Genomic DNA, 6,931 nt, shown 5'->3' with positions numbered 1-6,931 from the left:
AGCAATACACATTTGAAAGAGAATAAGTTGAAAATGCATATTGTGCAAATTATCTCCGTTTTCTAATAGCAATTGAAATGTAAACAAGCTGGAGCAATTGAAATGAGGTTCAAAAGCTTCTGCATTTGTATCTAAGCGTACGTTATATGAGTTCAAGTTTCCTGCACGAGCCAAAGCCGATGATGTGATGAGTGCGTTTTCATATTAATATGGTCGTATTTTCAAGTTAATTACCTTAAACAGCACGACCTCCCATTAATTTGCGTTATGTATGACCGTATAAGGTTTGCAACATTTTGTTCAAGAATTATATGCATTCGATGTTCAAAGTAGCTGTGGTGATCTTCAAGCAAGGCTAAAAGTTAATTTAATTTAATTTTTTCACATAAACTTGGTAGAAGCGTGGTGGCACTCGGTAAACGTTCGAATATATAGTCTAACTAAAATAGTCCCATATCTATCCCAGCAGGCAATGTCAGGTTGAATCAACGTTGAAATAACTTATGCTCGCGACGTTGATATCTCGTTGAATTCTAGTCCAGAATGAAAAGCGAATCAACGTCATTCATGCCAAATCGTCTTGACGTTGTATTTCAACGTTGTTTCAACGTTGATATGATGTAGGTTTTGAAAACTGAATCAACTTTGCTCTATGACTCGATTACATTACACTGTCATACTATTTTAACATCATATTACAATTAGGTGCGTTAAATAGAAATAGGCACACTATTAGCGAACCCATTTATTCACTTACCTTCGATTCTCTCCTGGAAAATCCTTCAACCTCAGCAAGGATTTGATCGTTTAGCTCGCGTGCAAAGCCTGTATTGTACCGACCGGGACACGGAGAACTCGATTGCGTAAGAAATTCGGAGCTGTTTAACCTAACTTTCAACATAGTTACTTATTGAAAAGTAATTTAGGTGCCTAAATTATATAGATATCATTTTGTTATTCACAGATGGAACAATCAAATATGTGGAATGTTTAAAATCACCATAAAATAACGCCACCAATAGCAGATAGTGTATGCAGAAGGTAGTGTTTGGAGAAGGGCATCCTGCTGCTCCCTGCCGACTTATATTTAAAATTATTCATTAATTATTGGTGGACGGTAACTAATTTATCATCGAAGAAGAGCTAATAATAATTATAATAATTAGCAAATAAGTCAATGTACTAACTGAATGTAACAGTAAGCTGCAGGGTGCAGGTTGATCGCGTCAGACAGCTGGTGCATATCGTTGCCAATTATCGCACGATTGGTAAACGTTTTGTTCTCATCGTCATGCAACATGTTAGATTCAAAGTTATAGTTAAAGTTCCTAGTGATCATAATGACTAACTATTTCCTGCAGCAAATATGCATTCAGTAGTGTTTAAGCATTCAGTGTTTTTACAAAAATTTTCACGACCAGAAAATATTGATATTGAACTCGTATTTCAATTGATAATTATCATTCTCATTTGCCACATTTTCAATAAAGGTATTAAGACTGTAAACTAATTCTAACGGCCGTTTCCCAATGTGATTTTTCGGCATCGATATATAATTTAATTGTCAGCAAATGTATCGAAACGTATTGGCTACATATTCACATATATTACATATTCAACTATTGGTTACATATTCATTCACGAGTAATGAATAATGATTCAATTCAGTATATTTTTAAATTAATTTATCCTCATATTTTCAAGGTATGGATCCAGAAAAGCATGTCAATCCCTTAATTTGTTATATTTACGACCATACAGAAGGTTTGTAATATTTATTCTAAAATGATACGATTAGTAAAGAAAGAGGGTCTATCATCACAGATAGCATAAACGATTAAATAGATTAATGACCAGTTACCCCCGAATAAAACTTTACTATTTGACCCCGATCAAAACCTGACCATTTACCTCAATTGCCCGTAACCTTGCATGTGCAAATCACCGTCCTTTGTAAAGTTTGGTAACTGTCCATTACTAAAAACCCCGGACTTAACCTAGAGCGAGTGTCACTTCAGAAGATGCTTCTTTGGAATATATAATTGATTTAAATTTTTGAAAAACATTCCAGTACCTGAGTGCTCAACTTTATTAATCAACACAAAGCAATAAGGTACGTTATACATGTCATTACACAGCTCGTGAAACTCTACAAAGGGCATGTCGCAGGTAATGTAATAAATGTCAATATTCGTCCTATCGATGAAAGGTAACTCGAATAGAATTTAAAAATTTAATTATAATAGAATATATAAATATGATAAATAAATTGAAAAACAGTTATTACGTCTTCCACGGGTGTAAAATCTATCAGCAGGATTCTCATTTTCTTCCGTAGCAGTACCATCATGATGAAAAAAATTTTTTCTGAGGATCTATGTCACTTCGATCAGGGATAAAAGCAGTATTCTCAAAATAGTCGATTGAACATTTTTGTTGACGTATTTTAGGTAATTTTTCAAGTTATTCCTCAATATTGCCATTGCCGTCAGAAAATAAATCAATTATTTCAAATTTATTATATCCCTTATCGAAAGCGTTCTTCATCTTATATTCAGGCTGATGAGTTGACTTGCTGTAAATGGAAAGATTGTTGAAATCCATAAGATTTTCGAATAGCAAATTCAGCAGCAATGACGTTTCTCGCAGTTTGATCTCACGATTGTGAGACCCCTCAGACTTGGAGAAGGAAATACAAAACGGTTCTTCTGTTTATTTTTATTAGTATTTTTCCATTTATAGAGCATTTCTTCAAGCTATATTTCTAAAAAATTTCAATGTTTGTTTTAATATATTCACTTGAATTAAACGCTGATTTATGTCGGTGGAGAGATGGTGAAATTCATCGCGGATATTATTAACAACAATTCCCAGCTGTTAATATTTCTTGAATTGAACATCACCTTTCTTTGGACGTCTGTTAAGGCGTCTCTTTTTTAAAAAGAAATTTCATCAAGCTTTTTTTTAAATCACAGGCTGCTTCGAATGACAATAGCGTGTTAATGAACTACTCTCTATTATTATTAATATACTACCTATATTAAAATTATCGTACCAGGAACGCTTAGCAAGTCTAATTCTATCTTAGTAATTAATAATACAGCATCAAATGATGAACTCGGAGCCGTGAAATAATGAGCAATATCTAATTCATTGTTTCCAAACAGGTATAACAAAAGTTCTGAAACACTTTCCCTAACAACAAGGTATCGATCGTTGAGGTAAAGATAATGATAATCTTTGAATGTTTTACATTCGAATACAAGAAATTTAAGGGGAGCGTCTAGGGTAAAATAAAATTTTTTGACTTTTTCGGTTTTTATATTTGTCTTAAAGCTTACATTCTGACGCGTCTAACGGTACCAAACCCATCTCTGTACGTTGATTTATACGTTCACGACAGATTGCGAAAGGGTTAGGGGTTGTGGAGTTATTTAACATTTAAGATAGGCCGAAATTACCGGTAGCACACTTAAATAGCTAGTCTGAACACGCTGAGCTTCAGTTATCCGCCTGCAGTCATATGGGATGGTTCTCGTTCCTTAGTATTCTTTAGTATTTGTTTGGGACATAGCAGTCACAGGCCAGGATGGATCGCCGCCTCTGATTATCGTTCATCCGCCCTCATTTGGGCCACCTGATGCACGATGCTGTTGCTTGCTTCTCGCCGCTGGTAGTGTTGTAGGGGAGTGTGATCTGGGATTGTGCCCAGGAACACGTCCAGCTGTCTCTTGAAGGTCTCCAGGGTGAACTACCCCTCTCTTATATCCCTTGGTATAGGGCGTTGAGCAGCCTTGGCCCTGCCACTAAAAGTGATCCTTCCTGCAGGGATTGAAATCTGACTGCGAATCTGTTACGTAGGGGGGGCCGTCGTTCGCACCATCCTTGACAGAAATTGAGCTCCAATATCGTCTAGTCTTGCAACCTTGCACCCTTGAATGTCTTTTTCGAGGCGCGCTCGACTTTGTCGGGCACTACTGAAAAGTTAACTTATTGTCCCTGCAAACCCATCTCCTATCCGTCGTTCGCACCATCCTTGACAGAAATTGAGCCCCAATATCGTCTAGTCTTGCAACCTAGCACCCTTGAATGTCTTTTTCAAAGCGCGCTCGACTTTGTCGGGCACTACTGAAAAGTTAACTTATTGTCCCTGCAAACCTATCTCCTCCTAGAGTTTTGAAGCTACATCAATGAGACATATATCATTCGATTTGGAAAGGAAAAATCTACAAACGTCACTTGGTCGTTTTTCCAATTTCGTTATATTTTGGATTTTAGTTTGCAAAAAGTGGGAGAGGACGGGGGTAAAGTCGAAAAATTTCGAAAAATATCGGAAAAAATGTTCCCCCACCCACAAAAATGAGAAATCCAAAAAACCGCCAAGTGACGGAATCACTACATATCTGGAATCACTACATATCTTCAAACGGAAACCGTTTCTCAGATGATGCACATATTTCCTATCCTATTGAAATGGTGAATCGTTAGGCTTTATTTTCTAGTTTTGTTCGTGTTCGTTTTCTATTGTTGGGTTAATTTGTCTTTCATCTGTCAATTTTAGGTTTTAATGTCTGAGACTTTGGATTTTGAATTATAATTATTGTTTTCATTTCATAGATTGTTGAATTGACGATGGAGCTTGATTCCGAAACTTTTTCAATATCAATACGGTGAATTTATATGGCGTTCTCTTTGCTTTTAAATTCTTTGTTAATTTGCATTTTAAGCAGACTGATTATATAAGTACATTTGAAGGCATCCCAAACCTCTTTATAGCATGTTCATAATCTACATCAGATAAATTTTAATTATTTAATTTATTATAGAATTCATCCCGCGATGTAAACTAATTGAAATCATTTTAGCATGGTCATCCATGTAGTTAATTTGATATATACCTTAGTTTTGTATCAATTCAAACTCTTCATTATTAGGGAAATGTCTTTTAAATTCCACATGCTTTGATAAATTTTTGCTAATGCATCTAACGATGAAGACATGAACCTGAAGGCGTCCAAAAATCTTATATCTCTTGTTATATATCTCTCTTTTCCAGCTTCTTATCTATGTATATGTGTTCTAACTCTGAAGATTTGTGTGAAACTCATAGATTTTATATCTGTTTCGAGTAAAGCATTTATTTTACTTGTCACTTTACCTTCAATAAGCAGAAGTGAATCAAACTCGGATAAGTTATGCATAAACACCGGAATAAAATAAGGATTTATAATTTTTGAATTCCACTTAAGATGCACTGGGCCTTAGTAATTTCACGTTAGGTGGTTGTGATCTCTAACCTTATAGTTTTCTTCAGTAAACTCTCCTCAGCAGACATAGTAAACTGTAGAATTTCTGTGTTCTTGAGATTTTTCAGCTGATATGAACATCTGTTTTTGCATATAAACTTAATAATTCATAAATACGTTTTGTTTCTGATTCTACATATTTTACAAATTTTTCACACGCATCTATTTAACTCGAACTTTGAGTGCCTATCATCTTCAAATTTAGTATAGCTACAGAAACGATTAGTATGACTTTAGAATATTCCACGTATAATTCGATTTTGGGTCAGGCTGACATGAATCAATACTTGCTAAAGTCGATTAGTTTTATGAATCGAGTTAAAACAAATTGACTTGAAGACTTCATCAGGATATAATGACTTTCATTCTCATCTGTTATATACAATAACGAAACTACATCTTTATTTCCAGTTTTAGTTATTTTAATTGGTATAGCTCCGAACAATAATTCAAACTATATACATTTATAGAATTATTATTCACCTTATCAAATTTATAGATGTCTTTAATTTTCATAGGGATTCGATATTTGTAAAACCCATCTCTTCAGATTTCTTCTTTAATATTTTAGTTATTCTATTAGCATATTTACATCTCTGCAGAAGTGGCGCGCAACCATTCTCTTAGAGCAAATGTTATCTTGCTTTTTAATGTTTATTAACTTATATTTAGGACAACTAATTTTTCTGGTAATTAAATATACTGTTGCTAGAACATCTTTAAGGTTTGGATTCGATAATTTAAATTGTAAAGTTTAGCAACTATATTATCTATCCAAAATAGTTAGTATATTTTCCAATCCCATGCATCAGATTATTTAACGGTCTTAATTTGTATTTAAATTTATGTGAAGGCTAGAAACTTCAATGAATTTGTTAGAATTGAGCCAAGCTGTATTACAGAGTTTCTCGCTGCCCTATTTGAATTTATAATACTCGGCTTGTAAATTCAACTGTAATTTAATATTATCGCATTTTTTTAATTAATTACATGAATATTTTCGAATGCTATATTACTGAGAAACGGCTTCGAGTCAATCGATCTTATATATGGGTTACGAGCATTTATCATTAACTGCTTTATAAATTCCAACCCGCTGGCATCCAAAATCTAAAATGCACATCATATTTTTCATGCACTCCGATATTGTCTACTTCTAAATCGCAAAGATCGCAGTAGAGTTGGGAACTGTCCAATATGCTATCATTGAGAAGTTTGCTATGGGTATTCGTTTGCTCATGCCTTTTTAAGTTTGAAACTTCGCGATTGCATATTATACATTTTGTCTTTTATTAAAGTATTAATTTGAAATGATCGAACTGTTATTTGTTTTACGATGCTTTTGAATTTTTATGTGATTATTTAAGTTTTTAAGTACTGTAACCAACTTAACACTGATTCATGCCACCAGCATTCGTTTTCATTTTACTGAAAAAATTTGTCCAAAGAGTTTTCACATTAAATACAATTTTTTTCCAAGAATTACTTTTCATGACTGTTCGACTCTCATTTCCTTTAAAAAATTAATTCAAAGGGTTTTCGTATTCAAGGTGTGTTTTTCACATTAGACGATTTATCAGCTCTCATTTCATACAGAAAAAATTAGAAATAACACATTGAAAAAT

Source organism: Hyalella azteca, unplaced genomic scaffold (assembly GCF_000764305.2).
Source record: "Hyalella azteca isolate HAZT.00-mixed unplaced genomic scaffold, Hazt_2.0.2 contig4083, whole genome shotgun sequence".
NCBI lineage: Eukaryota > Metazoa > Arthropoda > Malacostraca > Amphipoda > Hyalellidae > Hyalella > Hyalella azteca.
The sequence above is the reverse complement of the archived record's forward strand: the minus strand, read 5'-3'. Positions refer to the sequence as shown.